At 43.1% G+C, this 21061-nt stretch overlaps 1 protein-coding gene across 1 annotated transcript in view; it reads right to left on the bottom strand.

Moving 5' to 3' along the window:
* The window catches only part of SUSD6 (sushi domain containing 6), a 112917-nt gene extending 92240 nt beyond the window's left edge, over window positions 1–20677 (bottom strand). Inside the window, exon 1 of the mRNA XM_067557817.1 lies at window positions 20400–20677. The gene's annotated coding sequence lies outside the window, so the exon portion shown is untranslated. The remainder of the gene's footprint in view (window positions 1–20399) is intronic.
* Between the last annotated feature and the right edge of the window lie 384 nt (window positions 20678–21061).

The following is a 21061-nucleotide window of genomic DNA, read 5'->3' as shown; positions in this document are numbered from 1 at the left end:
GGCACAAGCTGGCTGGATACATCCTAATCGTATCCCCTCTCCAGTCAGTCTGCAATTCCTAAAACAGCAACACAGAACCGGAACCAGAGCAGCAACTCCAGAAGTGAGAGTTCAAATACAAACTTGATATAAAATTAAACGGAAGCCAAAAGCACAGAATCAGTGTTTTCTATCAAATTCCAACACACTGATGCACGCTTTATCAAAGTGATGTATTTGATATGGGATTGAAGCAGGCATTACTAGCTAAAGTTCTATGGTTTCTGTTATGCAGAAAGGCAGCCTGGATGATCCCTTCTGGTCTTAAAAATTCTATTAACCTCTTTTTTTATGAGCATATGTCTGTTAATACAGTTTGCTCAGGGAAGAGTCTCCAACAGCTAGTGATGGTCTCCTCATACTAATGAAGGCTTCTAAAAACCATCAAGATTAACATGCAAATCCATTCACCTTTCATAACAATCCCCCCTGAATTTCTTCCCAGCCTAAATTCCTACTCACTCTGTGAAACAGAAATGCTCAAGTCATGAATTTGGTTTTCCATGGCAGGAAGGTGGTGGTGAAAAAGGATTAGCAGCCGCATAAGCTGAGAGGGGGAATTCTTGTTCGGAACAACTATGGTGTCTGACACAACAGAGTAAGTAAAACAGAAGAGGACTGGCCAAGAGAACTGCTGTCAGCATCATACCCCCAATGCCTCTCACTAGGATGATCAGATAGCAAGTGAGAAAAATAAGGACAGGGGCGGGGGTTGGAGGGTGTAATAGGTCCCTGTATAAGACGAAGCCCTGGATATCGGGACTGTCCCTATAAAAATCAGGACATCTGGTCACCAGACCTGTCACATACCCCATTATGCTCCAGTATAAGAGCCCCTGTTAAAAGAGATGCAGTCAAAATCCAAAACATTCTTTCTTCATATTAAAGTTTACACTATTTAACAAATCTAGAATTCTTTCAAGACAGATTTATACACAGGACATGTACTTCTAGTCCTGTATTAATTTCATACTTGCAGAAGAGAGATCAGGCAAGAAGCCCAAATGCTGCAAAGTCCACTGATCAACCCTCCCTCTACCCATACACAAAGAGTAACCAACAAACTATTTTAGCAATGCCAGGCATTTGCTTACAGAAGGGTACAAGCAACTAGGTTTCCTGAGCACGAAGTGCAGCTTTAATCTGAACCACTTCTGTGTGCTGCCCAGATGCTTGGTTTTGTGATGCTGCCAAGGTTGTTCCTGCTTGTGTCTCTACTGCAAGAAGTGAGAAGGTTGCCCCACTGAAGAAAGACAGCAATTGTGTAGTTAGGGGCATCGCAGACAAACAAACAAGCAAAAATATCTTACATCAGAACTTCCTCAATCAACCCTTTTTTGTTTTGTGACAGATGAAGGTGGGTCTCCATGTTTTCATTTTAAAATTAGAGTCTTCATCTTCACACTTTAAAGAAACCAGCTATTGATGACAAGCCACATTTATGTGGGATGTTGCCTAAAAAATGAAAAACAAATTTCGTTTTGTTTCAGACCGTTTCCAACCAATGCAAGCTCTGTTAGATTTGACGTGTGTTGACCCAGACAAGAGAAAGACTGTATTTCTATTGGGGGTGGCCAATCTAAGTAGACCTATGTAAACTGAAAACTGGGCCAGAGCTTCCCATGCACACACACCTACCTTCTACAAAGAGCTGGAATCCATCCTCAGTGGCAACCACACATCCACCCCCAAGATGCCCATAGACACCGCCATGGCCCTGGGGCCACCAGATACTGGACTGAACCCCAACAAAGAGGTCATTGATGAGGAAGTAGAGCTGGAGGATGACCCAGAGCCGGGGAACAGTTCGGTTGCTGAGGTTAGGAGTCAGGAGCTGTTGTCAACCCCAGAAGGCTACAGCCAGCCCCAGCGCTTCAGCTCAGACACGCGGGATGCAGAAGAGGGGAGCTCAGGAAAGTATTTGTAAGCTGATGCTGCTTGTATACTGGAGGCATGGGGGTCCTTAGCTTGGCTAACACATACAGGTGCTTGAAGGGATAGAAATGCACAGGAGTAGCTGTGTTTGCATGCGCTTTCCCGTTCCCGTGCACATCTAGGCAGTACAGCTGAAAAGCATGTTAATGCACATTGAGATTTCGTTGGTATCCTCCAGTGTGACCTCTAGGAAACTTTCTTGGAGATACTCCCTGATTCCTGTGTTTCTGCCCCTATTGTAGGTCACTTTCCCACACCAAGTGGCAATCACTTGAGCGGGGACCAAAACAGCGCACACTCATGCAGCATAGGGACCCAGGGCTGGTTTACCCTTACCTGGAAATTCAGCGGCAGTCGACGGGAGTTACGCAAACTACGCAGAGTAGTTTGCGTAACTCACGTCAACTGCTTCTGTGCGCTGTTTACACTGCGCTGAGCCGCTCAGTGGTACGCTACTTGAGGGGGTGGACTTACTCAGTCGACTTCCTGATCGATTGAGCGGGTCTCACTGACCGCTCAATCGATCCTGAAAGATCGATGGCGATTTTGCCGCCATCAGTGTAAACGTGGCCCTAGTCTGAAGCTGCTCACCTGGAGAAGATGCATCCTTGCTGACTTTAAGGAGTGAGATATCTGCTTCTATGGCCCCTGCTTGTAGAGAATGATGGCACAATTTGACATTTGTTTTCCCAGTGTACCTGCATTTATGCTTCAAGCGAGCACCCACCCAGAACCCAGATCTACTTATATGGTTGTGCCCCTCCCCAACCTCACCATTCTCAGGCTGTTCAAGGAGCTGTACTCTGCACAGGGGGACAATGAGAATGAGGTGTGTTCCACAGTGATTCGTGTGTACTGTTAGGGCACTCACAATAATGGTTTTGTTCATTGTTTATTGTTTTTACACAGATGTGATCTTCGCAGCCAAGGCCCCTTCACCGGCGGACCGCCTATGACTAATAAAAAAGCGACTCCGGAGAAGCAAGGTGTTGTTGTTCCAGGAACTCCTTCTGTGCTCTGAGGCACCCAAAAGAGAGAATCTCAGAAGATGGACAGACAGGAATGGAAGGAAAATCAGGAGAGAATTTTAGCTGGCCATGCATGAAAGATCAAGGCCATGGAGGAGCAGACAGAGCTTCTAAAAACAGTGTTATTGCAGACTCAGTTCATGCAAGATCGGTCCCTCTTCAGCTGCAACAGAACTTCTTTCCCTGCACTCCACCAACTCCCCCTTACGCTTTCCTTCCAAAGTCACAGACCATCTCTCTACTCCTTTCATTCCACCCCCTCAGACAGCTATACTTACATACAGCTATCATAGCTGTCACATAGCTCTCAAAACAAGAAGCACTCTATTTATGTGTTGAACATGATATGTGCACCTACCACCAACACACATGTACAGCTGTATAGCAGTCACAGAACATCACAGCGCAGTTTAAAAAAAACACCTGATGGGTTCTCATTGTCAAAATGGGCCCTCAATGCCTCCCTTTTGCATATGGCCCCCTGTTGTGCCCCTCTAATACCTGTGGCATCTGGCTGCTCATATTCAGATGCAAGGCGATCTGCCTCTGCAGTCCACCCAGGGGCAAACTTCTCGGCTTTAGCTTCACATAAATTATGGAGTATACAGCATGTGGCTATAACCACAGCAATAGTCTTCATTTAAATCCAGCCTGTCATAAAGGCACCTCCAGCATGCCTTTAACCTACCAAACACACATTCAACAGCCATTTGGCACCTGCTCAGCTTGTTATTGAAGCGCTCCTCACTGCTGTCCAGGTTGCCTGTGTAAAGCTTCATGAGCTATGGTATTAGTGGGTAGGCTGGGTCTCCCAGGATCGCTATGGGCATCTCAATATCCCTATTGGAATCTTTGTCTGGAAAAAAAGTCCCTGCTTGTAGCTTCTGATACAGGCCAGCGATCCTGAAGATACCAGCATCATGCACCTGTCCTGACCAATCTGCGCAGATGTCAGTGAAATGCCCACAATGATACACAAGCATCTGCAGTACCATAGAGAAGTACCCCTTCCTATTGATGTACTTCATTGCAAGATGGTACGGTGCCAAAATTGGGATGTGTGCGCCATCTATTGCCTCGCCATAATTAGGGAATCCCATTGCTGCGAATCCATCCACTATTTCACACACATTACCCAGAGTCACAGTCCTTCACAGAAGAATGTGATTAATGGCCCTGCACACTTGCGATAATACAGCTCCAATGGTGGACTTACTGACTATCATCGACAAAACTTTCTACTGTAGACAAGGCCTTAGAGTCTCCTTCACAGGCAGTATTGAATTACAGTTTTTAAAGCCGAGATGCAGCACTGCCCTCCTATTGTGGTATTTGTTTTGGATTGATAATTAAACAACTGAAGAGTTCCATGTCTAGTTACAGCTCTGCTAGTCGCTACCAACAAAATAAAAACACACCACACAAATAGTGCATGAACTCGTTACCTTTTTGAGGCTCACATTCTCTTCCAATAGAATCTAATGCAAATAAAACCACGGGCACTTGGCAAACTTAATTCCTAACTGGCTGATTCCTTCAAGCACTCAGGAGCAAAATCCCTAATTAGGTCTACCTTTCAAACCATAAATTTTACAAATACAAAATGGTTTATTATAGGATTATACACAGGATTTGCAATGCCATTTTACACCCAGGAAAGCCAGTTTAAAACCCCTGCCCAAATTCTGACCACATTCTTCAGCGTTTTCATTTATATCTATACCTAACTAGGCCATGAACAAATAGAGAACTAGCAGAATTACACTAAAAATTCAGACAACATTGAATGGTGGTGAGATTTTTAGACTCTTGAAAAAAAAGACAGCAGCAAAAATAAATAAGAGGGGGGAGGGATACTTCCATTTCTTTGCAATTCACCTTTAATCTATAGTTCACCGGTTGAAATCCTACCCAAGATTTTTAGTAGAGACTGAAGATTATTGCTATCTGATGTATGTTTCTTTTGACACAGGACATATCTTTATAGAGTTAATTTTTATGGCATTCACCACCTCACAAATTATCAACATTAGGCAAATTAAACAAACACGCAGAAGTCCATCCAGTCCAGTGTTCTTCAAAAAGAGAGAAAAACAGCAAAGAACACATCTTATCCTAAGAGTGCAAGAGTCATTGCAGGAAAGAGCAGGGAGCTAAGGGTTAAAGCAACACACCGATGTTGTAAGGTAAGCACTAGAGAATAGTTCTGTATGTACTCTCAGTTACTAACACTAATCTTAATGTTTTTGAGGGCAAAATACATTTCATTCCTTACAATCTCCCTGCTGCTGCCGCTCTAACCTCCAGGGTCCTGTGAAGAATATGCAGGAATCCTTTAATGTAGGGAAAAAAGTGCAGGTGCTTTGAAAAAGCTATTGCCTAGGGTCCCTAAACAAGTGCCCAGCAATCTTTGCAACACAAGCATGCACATGTGACCTTGGTACGTGACCTGGACAACTAAGCCTCAGATCCAGCCCCTGCAGCTATCCAGATATTCACTTCAAGAGAAAGGAGGGCACAAGGGAATGCACTGCAGACTGCTCCCAGTGAGTCAGAGCCACTGTCAATAAGACACTTGAGACTGCTTGTGTCCACCGCGCTATAATCAAACATATAGCGCAGGAGGATCACGGACCATCAGCTTGCTTCACAAGAAGGGTTTGAGATTTTTTTTTTTTTGTTTGCCTCCAGACCATCCCAAATTACGATCTCATCACATAAGAAAGATTGGGAATGGGAAATTTCCAGCAGACAGCCACATGGCGCAGCAAGTTCACTTGTGTTAAAAAAGATGGCACGCTTCTCTCCGAGTCGGCAGTAACACTCAAGTGATGCCAGCATGGAGGTAGAGAGCACTGTGCTTCCTGGAAATGCCTTTTCAAATGCTATGGCAAACCAAGGTCCATAGCACTTGCAGTCAGTTACCGTTAAATGGCACTTCTACCAAAGAGGTATCTGTGTCCTAATCAAATTCCAGTTTCACTACTCACATTCTATCTTCTTAAATTCACACTACAATTTCAACAAGACACTGCAGCCTTTGGCTCCTATCCAAAACTGTTATCAGTACAATGCATACCCACTTTCCCCACCCCATAACACATGGAAGTAGGAGACAAACCCACTTCCCCTGGTGAGTAAGAAGTGTCAAGGTATTTTAAAATAAATTACAGCAAAAGGAATTTAAACAAGAACACATAACAAGTTTACATCTATGGTAAGTACTATCAAACTGGACAACTGATGAAATAGGACTGTAGGTTTATTTTAAAGGAAAATGTTGCTAGTGTCTCATCACTAAATATTTACACTGCTGTCATACCAAAAAGCTGCAGCTACCGCCCCATTCTCCTAGGCATTGTCCTAACACATACAAAAAGGTCCCTGCCTCAAAGAGCTTACAACCTTTATATATTTACATCACCAGCCGTCATTATGCACACAGTCTATGTAAACTGTATGTAATGCCCAAGTTCCTAACAGGAAAGTTTTACCTGGGACAGGAATGGAAGAAGTGGGTATTCCCAACCTCATTCCCATAACTAATTGGGATAGTCTGCCTATAAAATACAGGGCAGGGAGGGGGGAGGCGCACAGTCACGTGGGATGTGGAGTGAATTTAGTGCTAACATGTCAGGCTTGCAGACTGATACTGTCACAGAACAGGTACAGCAGGCAATGCAGGCTTGCCCACACTCTTGCCTCGATACTGACCTGAAGGAATCACCTCTAGGAAGAAATAGGCCAATCTACATCACTTGTTCAATTCTTGGCCTTTACTCAAACTCCAAGATCAACAAATACAAATCAGTTCTGACAGATCAGTGAAGTCAACACGTGTGTAGTTGCTACTACACTACAACTTCCCACCTCTTTACAAACACATTTCATAAAAAGGTCAGAGAGTGATACCTTTGTCATTATCAATATGTACTGGATTCTAACCTGTGACCTGAAGGTCTGACACTAATGGGTCCCATTATCAGTTGCCTCGATCCATCCACTCCCCAGAACACCAACTTCTATGTTGGGGGCGGGGAGGGAATGTTATGGGTAAATGTGGTTGGTTGTTCCAGCAAAAAAAGGGAAAGTTGCAGCACAAAAAGAACTGCCAGACTCTCAGCTTCAGTTTATGAAAGGAGAGGTCCTGGCACACAAAATACTTCGATTAACATTAAATTACTTGCCAAAGGAAAACAAGTCAAATATCCTTTGAACAATAGAAGTAGTTCAGAACAATTAAATAATTTACCTAATAGCTTAAAATCAGTAACATTTACACTGGCTCTGTTACACTTGGTATACAAATCTATCGTGGCCATTGCAAACAAACAGCTTTACATTTGCACATAGCCTCCTTCTCAAACCAGGGACTGAATTGGGATTTCTGTGAATTTTTATGGAGGGTTTTTGGCTCAATATTAAGAGCCTTACAAGCAAGTCAATTTTTGCATAAGGAAACAGGCAGGTGAACGAACAATGAAGTGATAAAAACAGGCAATTTCTTTTGGACTATATTTATGTTAGTTTTAAAAGCCATCCCAAAACAGCCCACAGTATTTCCTTCTCGTGTATGCATGGCCCAGCACTTCATTTTGAAAAGAGAATGCTGCCATGAAAATAAAACGCAGATCTGTACAGAGGAGTGGAGACTTAGAATAGGCTTTCCAATTTCTTCACACTACAGAACTAATAGTCCAAAAAAGTAACGATGTAAATGTTCTGGATTTCAACTGGTAGTTCTAGTAGATTACTGGGACATAAAACACTTACAGAAGGCATAGTTTAAAGAGCCTTTCAGGAAACTTCAAACAGAATCTTCTCAGAAATGCTTCTGCTTATGTACCATATTTCCCTGTATTCCTCTTCTTTTTCCTTATTACACACAGGATGTTTTGTTTCTCAAGAGTTCAACTGCTCCCCATTACTTGAAATCCTGATCCTCTATTTGAAAGATAATTGGTTGTTGTGGGACTGTTGGTTGAAGAGATTCTAAACTTGGGAGAGCTGGATATGTACTCTTTCACACATGAAAAATCCAGTTTTCAGCACAACTGTCCTTCATAATTAACATACCACCTTATACCCATTTCCCTTCTTCTGGGTAACATTTTAAAATAATTGCTTCTAACTATAGAGATGAATGGAATGGTAAAAACTACTCAGTATAAATAGCTGAAGTACAAGATATTCATTCTCTAGAAATACCATGCACATACTAGTTGAAAAAGAGCACAAACCTATACACCTACTAGTTTTTATTTTCAGGTTACCTTGGAACTGGGCATTTTCTGGGGTTTAATGATGGGCTGGGGATAACTTCTTTCACCTAAACCAGCAGTTCCCAAACACTACCATGTTGAGTACCACTAACATAAAATGCCACCACCTGTAGGGACGGGGGAGGGGGCGCAGCTGGCACCAGGAGCAGCCGCCACGCTGCCTGAGGGCGGAATCAGCACTGGAGTGGCTCCTGGCCAGCCGCTGTGTGTCCGCGTGGGGGGGGGGGGGTAGTGAGAGGGGTGGGCAGAATGGCTGGGCTGCTGTACTGCCTGCAGGCGGGACCATGCTGGAGTGGCTCCTGACCAGCCCCCCAACAGCAGTGTAGCATTGGGAGGTGGCTTGTGTACTACCAGTGGTACGGGTACCACAGTTTGGGAACTGCTGATCTAGGCCATTAAGCCAGCCAATCGTTTAATCCACACTAAATGCAATACTCATCAATTACCAGTGTTTTTCAAAGGTTTCTAAAAAGCATCAGGTGAGCCAAAGTGGCAGGATGGAGAAAGCAAGCTACTCATTCTGTTCAGGACTGCCCTTGAATTCCCTACTCACCGCAACCACCTCTGCAGTGGCAACCACATGACTGGATGTTATTGTTGATTATCGATAAGTCTTGGAACACTAGAGACACTCCAGAAGACTGGAAGAAAGCTAATGTCATACCGATTTTTTTTTTTAATTTTAAAAAGGGTAAATGGAATGACCCGAGTAATTAGAGGCCTGTCAGCCTGATATTAATCATGGGCAAGAAAATGGAGCAGCTGATACAGGACTTGATTAATAAAGAATTAAATAAGGGTAATGAAATTAATGCAAATCAACATGGGTTTAAAGAGAATAGATCTTGTCAAACTAACTTCATCTCTTTTTTGGTGAGGTTACAAGTTTGGTTAATAAAGGTAACAGAGTGATGTAATATACTTAGCCCTGGTCTACACTTAACTGGAAATTCGGCGGCAGTCGACGGAAGTTACGCAGAGTAGCTTACGTAACTCCCGTCGACTGCTGTGCTTCCCTTCTGCGCACCATCTTTACTGCACTGCGCCACTTCAAGGGGTGGATTTACTGCGTCGACTTCCTGATCGATTGAGCAGGTCTACACTGATCACTCAATTGATCCAGAAAGAACGATCTGATGGCGGCGACTTTGCCGCCGTCAGTATAGACATATCCTTAGATTTCTGTAAGGCATGTGACTTGATACCGCATAACATTTTTGCGGTAAATATAAAATTAACATGGCACATATTAGATGGATTAAAAGCTGGCTAATTGATAGGTCTCAAATGTAAGTGTAAACAGATAACGGTCATTGTGCATGTCACTAGGTGTTTCCAGTGGGGTTCTTGGCCCTACATTATTTAACATTATCAATGACCTGGGGGGGGGGGAAGCATCACTGATGAAGACTGCAGATGACACAAAGACTGGGGACATAGTAAATAATGAAGAGGACAGGTCACAGACTCAAGAGAGATCTGCATTATTTGGTAAACTGGGCACAAGCAAACAATACATGTTTTAATAAGGCTAAGAGTAGATGTGTATATCTAGGAACAAAGAACATAAGCTATACTTACAGGATGGGGGACTCTATCCTGGGAAGCAGTGACTCTGAAAAAGACTTGGGGGAAAGAGGTGATAATAGCTGAACATGACAGTGACACTGTGCCAAAAGAGCTAATGCAATCTTGGAATACATAAACAGGGGAATCTCGAATAGGAATAGAGAGGTTATTTTGCCTCTATATTTGGCACTGGTGCAACCACTGCTGGAATGCTGTGTTCAGTCCACAATTCAAGAAGGACGTTGATAATTTGAAGAGGGTTCAGAAAAGAGCAATGAGAATGATCAAAGGATTAGAAAACATGCCTTATAGTGACCGCACTCTGAGTCCATCTATTTGGCGTAACAAAGTGAAAGTTTCGGGGTGACCTGATTACAGTCCATAAGTATCTACACGGGGAACAAATATTTAATAATCAATTTAGCAGAAAAAGGTATAACAGGATCCAACGGCTGGAAGTTGAAGCAAGGCAAATTCAGACTGGAAAAAAAGGCATTAATTTTTAAACACAGAGTAATTAACCACAGGAGCAATTTACCAAGGGTGGTGGGGGATTCTCCATCAGACAGTTTTTAAATCAAGACTGAATGTTTTTCTAAAAAAGGTATGCTCTAGGAATTATTTTGGAGGAGCTCTATGGCCTGCATTATACAGGAGGTCAGACTAGATCACAATGGTCCCTACTGTCCCTAGAATCTATGAATGTGGGGAAAAGCCAGAAAGGGGTTGTTGATTGCACAACTTGCACTCCTTCCCCAACAAATTCATCTGCAGAACAGCTAACAACGAGGCAAAGCTAACAGAAGAGAAGTTGGAGAGGAAAAAGACTGAAATGATCAGATTCATCTTGGAATGCCTCATAAAGCACATCTTCAGTCTTCTCCCTTCCTTCCCTGCCAGGAATGTATCTTAATGATAAAGGATGATTTAGTTGACTCATCCTAAGTGTTAAATTGCATTCAAAGTGTTCCTCCTTGTATGTCTAAGCTTCAGCTTCAACGGCTCACTGCTATGCATTTCCTTTTGGGGTGGGAGGTTGGGTGGAGAGCAAAAGCAATAATTGCAGCAAGTTAAAATATCAGTGTGTCCTATCATACTTGCGCACATCCATCCTGTAAAGCTAACACCTACAACAAAAGTTCCATAGCACTTAGCTCTAGTTACCTTGGTGTGATCTTTTTAAGTGTACTAAAAGTTCAGAACTCTCATTTTCCATTGTTCACTCAGGCCAAAGCAAGCAGCAGGGGCAGGGAGATGAGGAGGAAGTTACTTTCGTTTGTGTTTCATCTATTCACATACCTGCATTTTTCAGTTACATGTTCCAACACATTGCAAGAGATGCCACTATGCTGAATTCTAAAAGCTAACATGTCTCTTACCTGAAAACCACTTCTAGTTATAGCTGTCTCCAAAAAAAATTGTTTTAATTATAAAAAAAAATCTGCATGATCCAGAAGCACAAGTCCCACTGACAGTCCATGGGATCTGTGTTCTTAAGTCACATAAGTGCTTTGGAAAAATCTCACCAGAAGACAGACTGGCAAATCCCACAAGAGATCTAAAAGTTCAAGCTAGAGCATGTACAACAGACTGTTCTTTCAGGAAGTACAGTCTGTGTGCCCTGCAATGGGTTTGGTGGCAGATAAGGAAATGATCAAACACCTTGTCTACACCAGAGGAGATGAAGACATTAATAAGTTTTGGCACAGCAGTGGTCAAGACAGTAGAATGAAAATGATTCAGAGGCAATAGGCAGATTCACACACCAGGGAGACAAAAGCAGCAAGCAAGCAGAGGCTGTGAATACATAAGGGATAAGAGTGTACATTTGCATAAAATGGAACAATAGCGGTGTACCAAGGCGAAGGCCAGACCCCCAGAGGAGAAGCTGCCCCCTGTCGCAGGCAGCCAGGGCGTACTCCCTCTGCCCCTGCACTGGGGACAAGGAGGGAGCCGCAGGGACCAGAGCCCGTCACGCCCCCTCCCCACCACCACCCTCACAGCAGGGGGAGAGTGGGAAACAGGTCATCGGACCCCACCCCTGCGGGACACTACTCACGCTACTGCTGACCAGGGAGAGTGGGGGAGAGCGCGACACAGGCCCACAATCCCCACCCGTGGGGACAACCCGCAAACACAACTTTGTATTTGAAATGTATGTGTTCTATATCTTCAAAAGATCTGATGGCAAATGGGAAACTAATGTTACAAGAAACGAAGGTGAAAGATGAGCTACTGAGATGGGAAGAATTTTTACTCAGAGTATTAAAACCTCATTTTTGTTACTACTACTTTAACCACAATGCCTCTGGAACATTTTGAAGCCCACAAGACCCCCAAATCAGTCCTCCAGCAAAACCAAAAAACACCAGATTTCACGTGACTGAGATTAAGGCTACAATTTGTTCTCTCTCTCTCTTTTTTTTTTTTTTTTTAAACCAAAAAAAAAAAAAAAATCCCACCTGGGTCTCCTTTATTCATCAAGCGTAAGCACAAAGGAAGTAGTCCCCTTCCCTAATCTGTTAAATCCTTTGCAGGTCACTTAAGAGGCTTGTGCAATTTTTAATAGGCTCTGCTAAAGTGAAACCAGTGCACAGCCCATGAGGTAATCTCCATTGTAGCCTTTTACTCATTACATAAGAATTAACTTTTGGCAATGCAGTAGCTGAGCGTTCAGATCTTCCACGGCGCTGTTCTGGCAATACCGTGAAGCGGCCGTGCTAGGGTGTCCCAAAAGCTCTTGCCTTCGCACTGTGCCCTTCTTTCCTGTCACAAGAGAATAGCTGCTTGGAGGATCCTTTGATTTTACTGTATATCTTTTGTGAAAAGGTCCTGTGTGTGACAGACTGATCATAGATGGTCTATGCACTCGCAGATAGAACAATGGAGTATTTATCCAATGTCAGAGCAGTGCTTGGACATTTCTGTGTGTTATCTCTGCTTTTAAAGAAAAAAAAATCCCAATCTACTTTGCAGAAAGAATAGTATTAATGTATACAAAGGAGCTGCTCCTGAAGTGATGTCATACTGTTGAAAGAATATTCGTGTAAAATTTTGGGTCAGTTTCTCTTCTTTGGTAAAAACAATATACTCTGAAGCAGCGGAGACTGCTGCTAACTAGTCAGTTAAGTATCTTTCATAGCAAGTCAAATATTCTTTTGCTTTTTATCTTTTGAATTACTGGACAGCCATGTCTAACTCACTTATTTCTTTATGCAGTTTTTCATTTAAGCAAGCTTCAGGGTATTAGTGTGCTTGTCTAATCTGACATACAGCAATCACATTTTAACAGGTATTTTGTTTAAGTGGATTCCATAGTGTAATGGAAATTCTGACAACTCCTTCACTGTAACTGCATTAGTGCATGCTTTAATTTAATACCTATTTCTCAAAGACTTTCAAAGATGCAAGTCACCAACAAGAGGAGGAGAAAAAAAATTCAGAAACTACAATTTGAAAATCAAAGCTCAGACACTTCAATTATCTGCAAATTTAAAATACTGCATACAAACTATAACAGCTTTCATGCCAGCTTGAAACATACTGTTTAAAACCCTTCCAAGTCACATCACAAAGCACAAATTATCTTGTTGAAAGACAAACCTTAGATAGAGTAGGAACCTCACTGTGCAGCCCTGATACCCTTAATTTTAGTTGTTGTTTGTTGTCCTGTGTATGTCTACACTGCAGCTGGGAGGTATAGTTCCCAACAAAGATAGACTCACACTAGCACAGCTCAAACTTGCAATTTTTAGTGCACTCTGGCAGTGGCTCGGACTAACCACCCAAATCCAAGCCTACCTGACTCCTGGGTCCAATCTTGGATGGCCAGCCCAAGCCACCCCCTGTGCCAACATCCACAATTCTATATTTAGCACACTGACTCCAGCGGAGCTAGCACAAGTCCATCTACCCATGCTGGAAATCTCACCTCTCAGTTGCAATGCAGACATACCCTAAGGGTTAACACCACCTTAGAGTATTGCAAATAAAGAATATTCTACTTTAATTTTCACCATTTATGCAAGTTAGTCACAAAATCAGTGACACACAAAAAACAAAATTAATCTGGTCACTTTCACTTCCTATTTATATTCAGTTTCACTTCCTCCTCCTCCTGCACCAGTTTAATATTGGTTTGTAAACTAAAAAACACAAAAGCAAGAAAGAAAAGTGATTCAGTGAAAAATGTTAGATGATCAAAACACATTACAATTTTATAAAACTTAAATTAGGGAGCTGAAATTAGTCAGTCTCTACTTCCTTTATTAAGTATTACCTGAAAATGGTGCACTGCATGTTTAAGTTTAACAAGTCCAACTGTCTCTAAAAAGTGGACTTTTTCTACCAAGTCAGTTTATGTCATCACTGGATTCAAAGATCTTTACAAGGAACTCAGACTCAACAGAGAAGACTGCAGTGGATGTTCTCTGATGTACAAGGGCTTCCAGAAGCAAATTTCACTTCACTGTGCCCTATCAGCTTTGGCTTGTGTACAAGGTTATGGTCAGAGAGGTGATGGCCAACTAATACCATTACATCCCACTTACGCACACTTGTATTAGAGAAGAGGATTTATTGCTGGGTGGGCTGGTTTCCAGGACAGAAATCCCCCTTGGAGAATTATCAAAGTGGCATGAGACAGGCTGATCCTTTTTGCTGTGAAGGTTCTCAGTGTGTGCCCACCTTTCACACTTGTGAAACTAAAGGTGCAGGCAAAGAGGAAGCAGGGAGGACTAAGACATGAGTCACTTAACATCTAAATTCTGGGTCTATACATTTTCATCAGAGAGGTCCTTTGTTAATACTGCTGCAGTGCCACAATAAATCCCACTGATTACAGCTAAGCAGGCTGGGCTTCCATGGCCATCTGGCTCTCCTTGGGAGGGACAAACATTTCTTAGACAGTGGAGGGCATCAAGACATATGCCTGTAGGTTGGCACGGAGCAAAGAGGTAAAACACAAAGCATGTTTGAAGTGTTACTGCCAAACAATTTTTGTTACTAGCAATGCTAGGTTCTCTCTGAAACTACAGCACTATTTGTGTTCTGTGAAAATATCCTGTTTGAGGACTGCAGCACAAAGGCAGATGAACAAGAACGCTAATGGCTTCCTGTTTTTCCTCACTCTTTCTTGTATTGCAACCAATGGCGGCCAAGTTAGCAGGTTCCATTTCTTCCTGCACAGGCGAGTATACTTCCTGTAGAAGTAAACTTCACAAAGCTGTTCCCAGCTTCAGACTGATTCCGCAGTTGCTGTGCACAGAAGTCCCCCACTGAAGTGAAAGGGAATTCTATTTGTAAAGCTGCTACAGAAGCAGAACCTATACTACAGGCTGCATAAACAAATACAATGAAAAATGAACAAACACACGGCATCTTATTTAAGAGTTACCCACCCATCACAAGTTCTAGTACAGCTGCAGTTACACTAACGTAAGTCCAAAGTAATTCCCATCTATATCCAGAATCACTTCAGATCTGAATATGATTGAGACTAGAATTTAGCCCTATATATTTAAAAAGGGGCTCTTGACATTTATAACATTTATTCAGCCAGCCTTGACAATACCCATGAGTTTTTAATGGATTAGCAATGTGTGAAAAAAAATTCTCTGTGGAAATACACTAAATAACTTACCAGAAGCACCTTGACTGAGTTTATTTGGCTAGATATGGGAAAGTCCGTATAGGGCTTTTTCCTTCACTTTATTAAGCTTGTATTGTTTTTTCCTCTCTGTATGGAGACACGTGTGCTTTTCTTTAAACGTAGGCTTTTTAAAAAGTTACAAATAAAAATGTCAATACTCCACTGTCACAGGGTGGCTGGTCATTTACGGGGAATATGGCCCAAACTCACATGTAAGGGATCAACTACTTCCCCAGCTGAACCTGATCAGCTAGAAATATTTAAAATATTTAAAAGCCAGCACATAGACCAGTTGGGGGAGAGTTGAAGGTGATAGGAGAGTTCCTACAGTAGACTCTGGGGAAGGAAGCAGGTCGGCTCTTGTGTAGGCCATGGAGCAGGGTATGGGTCTCAGGAAAATGGCCTGCAGAGTAAACAGATACCTGCAGGGAAGAGACTGGCCCCTGGAGCAGACCCTGGGTAGTGGGGAAGGAACAGCTGATGTGCTGTTCTAATTTTATATGGACGAAATAAAGCTCAAGCCCTGAGAAAAGGGCCTGAAGCAGACTCCGGCAGTGGTGTCAGTCCTTTCTGGGTTGAGGGAAACAGGCCAGCAGCCTACAACTGCCTTCTCACAAGAACAGAGCAGGCAAGATAGGTGCTCAGAGGCCACAGTGATAGATATAGTATAAATGACTAGACAGAGAAATTTAAAAGAGGAGGAATTGTGCAACATGAACTAAACAAACCCAGAACCCTGGATTTGTTGGTGGTGGATCACACAACCGAGAACAGGTTAATAATAGCATTGTATCTTGCTTTTTAGAGAGCTGAAAAGATTCTCTCAGCGTTAGGGAAAACAGTTAAACGTTGGGATTGGATTGCTCCTGGGAAACAACTCCGTGCACTTCTAGGTCACCATACGAATCCAAGACAAGCTGCTAGTGATCAAAATAGTTACTATTATCTGGCTGTTCAATGGCCTACATGAAATAAGGCATCAGTCTTAGTCCAATTCTGAGCCACCATCACATGCCACAACTGACATTAAACAACATCTGTGTCAGTCCCAGCAGAGACAATGAATGACAGAGACTGACAGAATGACAGAATGACAGAGACTGAATGGCTCATGGAGACTCTCCCCAGAGATGACTGGTCTCTCCAGGTCAGAGCTGAATCACACTGATGAGCATGCAAGGGAGAAGGGGATCAGCAGCTGTTCAGTGGTCAGAAAACTTCTGTCTCTGGCTCAGTAACTTTCAGCAACACTGAATTCACTAAAAAAAGTTTTTATTTAAAAAACAAAAACAAAAACAAAAAATCTTTCTAGGGTAGGTTTATTTTGGCCGTGGCATTTTAAATAAAGGTTTCATTTTCCTGGTCATAAACCAGATTTTCTTCAGGTGGAAGTAATATTATATAACTGAACTATTAACTAAGTGTAGTCCACTGTAACTCATTTTTAAAGGTGCTTCAGGTACACCTCGTACCCCAAAAAATCCCCCTGCCAGTTTTTTGGAGATTTAGAAATTGCATTTTTCAATTAAAAAAAGAAGTTATTTTCTCCCTTAGTGCTGTGCAACAGGCCAGTGCACCAACAGGAAAAAGCTGGCTTAAAGGAGTGCTGTCAAGGGCGCAGTTATTTTTTACTCTAACCTTTCAGCTACAGTAATCTTTTATGTGAATTGTAACAATATCAGGGGTTTTTAAAAAAAAATCATACAGATGTGTGATTTTTAAGTTGTCAGTGTCCCTTTAATCTCATGTGTAGCCATAAAATTATGACGCCACAAAGAATTATTACTTCTGCATAGATATAAGTAGAAGAAACAGTGGGCGAGGGAAGGAAAAAAAATGTCGTAAATCTGTTTGTAAATCTGTTTCTAAACTAGTCATCTGAAGGATCGGTCATCAACTACTAACATAAAACCACATTGATATTTGTATTATATGCTTCTGAACCGTGGAGAACTGAAGTTTAATATACAAATCATCTTCTGCTTAGGGGTTTTGTCTCCCCTTGACGCATAGGCACATTACAAGTCCCAGCTACAGATGCACACTGAGGGGAGAAACCCTTCTCTTTCTGTATACTGCTTGGGCAATTCCTCATTTCTCTGAGAATGACTATTTAATTCTGCTTTAGCACTGGAAAAGGAAGCAAGCATTAAAGGTTTTAGTCCTAAAGAGGAGACAAGGTAATGGTCCTCCTCCCCGTTCTGATGCAGGATGCAAGCAGCAAGCTGGTTTCTGATGTCTTTAGCACATCCTGAGAAAAGGGTTGAACAACTGAGAGTAAGGATGCCTTGGAACTGAACCAGGAATTTTGAGCTTAGTCTCACTGAATGTAACATGTAAAAAAGGTTAAAACTATTAAGTGGTAATAAAGAACTTTTCCCTATTGTTCTTACTGTAACTCGCCTGAACAAACTGCAGCTCTTAAAAAACCTTAGGAATTGCTGTGACAAGTGACTCCTGCCAAGAGATGCACCATTATATAATAGCATTTATGGGAACATGCACAAAAGGCCACCAGGAAGTAAGACGAGACAAGCGCTAAATCCTCTCAGTTCCTCTGCAATTCCAAACATTTCAGAACATTTTCACCCTACATTTCTGCCTCCTCCCACCCTATGCCACTACCAAACAGCTACACTAGTATAAGCCAAAACCCACCCACTCACAATAATTTAAGCCTCTCAAAAATAAACCCAACTATATATATTTGTCGAGTCCTACTTAAAGGAACACTATCAGGTTAAATTTAACAAAAACAATACTTACTAATAATGAGACATTAGAATTCAATCATTTATTTACTTTTCTGGATTTCTCTCATCCCAGATACTGAAAATAGATAAGTTAGTTTCACTTTTGTTTACAGCTTTTTTCCCCACCTACTGGTTCTTACATACAAGCACAATCTCGCAATAGTGGAGTTACAAATTCTATAGGGAATATTTATAATCAACTAAGAATTTGTTGTGATGCATCTGCTATAAACACCACCTAAAATATAAACCCTAAACTCTGACAGTTCTTTATGTTTGTACAGTGCCTACCATAACGAGGCTCTGGCCTCTAGGTACTATTTCAATACAATTAGATACTAGAGATATGCAATGGGCACCCACTGCTAACTGAACAAAAATTCCACTTGAGGAGGTGGAAGTCATTAGATCTGTTTGGCCAGATAATTCATCTAAAGTAACAAACACGTAAGATCCTCTAGAGCACTTCTCATCCGTAGATTTCAATGCACATCAATAATCTCTATGGAAGACAATGAATGCCAATTTTTACAAGAACGAGATTTAAAATTTCTATCAACAGGTACCAATTCTTTTAAAAGGCCAAGGTATTCAAGAGGTCTCTCGCACACTAGAAAGGATTCTGAAAGAGTGAACAGGACAACTTTAGAGATAGTAGACTAGTAAGAAAATGTAACTTAAAATTATTGTTAATTATTTATAAAGTATAGTGAATATAAACATTGATTAAACTAAACAGCTATGTTATTTATAAAACACATTACATAATGGAACTAGTCAAAAAGTCATCAAACACATTAATAATTTTCTTTTATTACCACTAGTCGCAAACCTCCATTACAAAGTTTGTCTACAAAAATTTTGGGGAAGGCCGACCAAATGCAACAGTTAAGTCTCCCTTAGCAGGGAGGGAGACTGAGTTTTTTCAGTTGTATGTGGTAAATTAATTACAGAATGCATAAACTAGCAACTAGCAGGCTGACATGTTTAGGCATCAAGATCAGCACGCTGTCTGCATTCCATGATTAACAAACAATTCCAATGTCAAATTTCATGGAAAAGGAGTTTGTTGCACCAAAGAGATGCAAGCACTTTCTTTTAATCTCGTAATGAACTTTTGATTTTACTTGTTCTTTTCATTAGTTGCTCCCACACTTTTCTATTTTACAAACAAATTATTTTAAATCTATCTTCACAAACACAAACTGGCAGAACAGAACTAAAATGAATATTTAGTACCAATAACAAACATGCATTTATTTTGTTTACAGGAAGAGGCTAACTACCAAGAATATTAAATTCAAATAGGACAAAAAACAATTTTAAAAAGTGACAATTTTCAAGGAGACAGAGTTTCTTCTTTCCTCAGGAAATCCACCATTTCAGAAATATCACCAAGCAGTCTACTGCTGGAGTCTGGAGACACAAAGAAACTAAACACTACCAGGACCTACAAAGTTTGCGTCACCAAAGGAGCTTTTTCTGCCTCTCTACCAATTTCCAACGTAAAATTTGGGGAAGAAAAAAAAGTTTTTTTAAAAGACTTTTCTTTCACAGACGTCATAGAAGAGACTTGTGAGGTCATCTAGTCCATTCTCAGGGGACACCGTAGGATTGGTCTGTCCAGAGACTTTGTCCGGGCTAGTTTTAAATGACTCAAGCAATGGGATATCCCCATTCTCCTTGGGAGCCGGCTCTACAGCCAACAGGGCAAATCGGATCCTCGGTTATAGACGTGCAACCGCAATGAACCAGCAACAGATCCAGCTGTCACGTACCCCCCTACACCTGGCCCAACTCCTAGTTACACCCCTGGGTGCCCAGGGGAGCAGATTTTGGCACGTTTGAGTCTCGGCTCCCCGGGCGCCCTTCCAGACAGCACAGCCCTCTCTCGTCAATGACAGCTGAGGCAGGCACACCAGAACAGGGGCTGCGTGGAAGCGGGGCGGTCCCGAGTGCCTAGTGACAGGTCCCGGTGCCCAGGGATGACCCCCGATCTCTACGAGGTGCTTCCCTGCGAGCCCAAAAGCCCGAGGCGGTTGTGGGCAAGGGGGCAACCCGCACCCGAGAAAGGAGCGCTCCCCGCAGCGCCTGTCCAGGGCTCGCCCCACCCCGCCCCGCACTCCTTTCGGAGCCAACTCACCCAGCAGCTCCCCGGCAGCTCACCGGGCGAAGGCAGCCGGCTCCCCTCGCTCCACCCCGCCTCCGAGGCGCTGGCAGGCTGAGCTGCGGCAAGGCCCGCGTGCCCTTGGCTGTCTCGCTCTGGACGGGGGGCGGGGAGCGGAGTCTGTCGCAGGGTTCGGGGAATGGAACATCCGCGGCCGCAAACGGATACAAAGTAGCAGCAGAACGTCCCGTCTGTAAGCAGCGTCTCGCGAGCCGCTGAGAGCGTGAGGCTCCTGCCCCTGCCCCCGCCCCTTTCCTCCTCCTCCTCCTCCTCCTCCGCCGGCGGCGGCGGCGGCGGCAGCAGCAGCCCGCGTGTCTCCGCCTGCACTCTCGCGCTAGCTAAGCTCGGCCGTCACCTCACGCGCCGCCGCCGGCCGGGGAGAAGAGGGAAGGAGGCGGGGCTTAAAGGCCTTAAAGGGGCAGAGCCAGGATTTAAAGGGCAACCAGGCCGGTCCGTCACGTCAGCTGCTGTCACTGTGTAGGGCGGGGTGCGGACGGACACGTGGGCGGCCGGCTGGCCGGCCCCGGCCCTCTCCCTGCGGGGGATTCTGGGCAGAGCTGCCTAGTGGGCGCGGGCTGCAGTCCGCTTCCACCCACGCAGCAGGAGGAATCAGGACCCCCCTCCCCCCTGCACCGGCC

Source organism: Emydura macquarii, unplaced genomic scaffold (genome assembly GCF_026122565.2).
Source record: "Emydura macquarii macquarii isolate MOO-44397 ecotype Brisbane River unplaced genomic scaffold, CSIRO-AGI_Emac_v2 contig_1876, whole genome shotgun sequence".
Taxonomy (NCBI): domain Eukaryota; kingdom Metazoa; phylum Chordata; order Testudines; family Chelidae; genus Emydura; species Emydura macquarii.
Note: the sequence above shows the minus strand (reverse complement) of the source record. Positions and strands in the feature narration are given on the sequence as shown.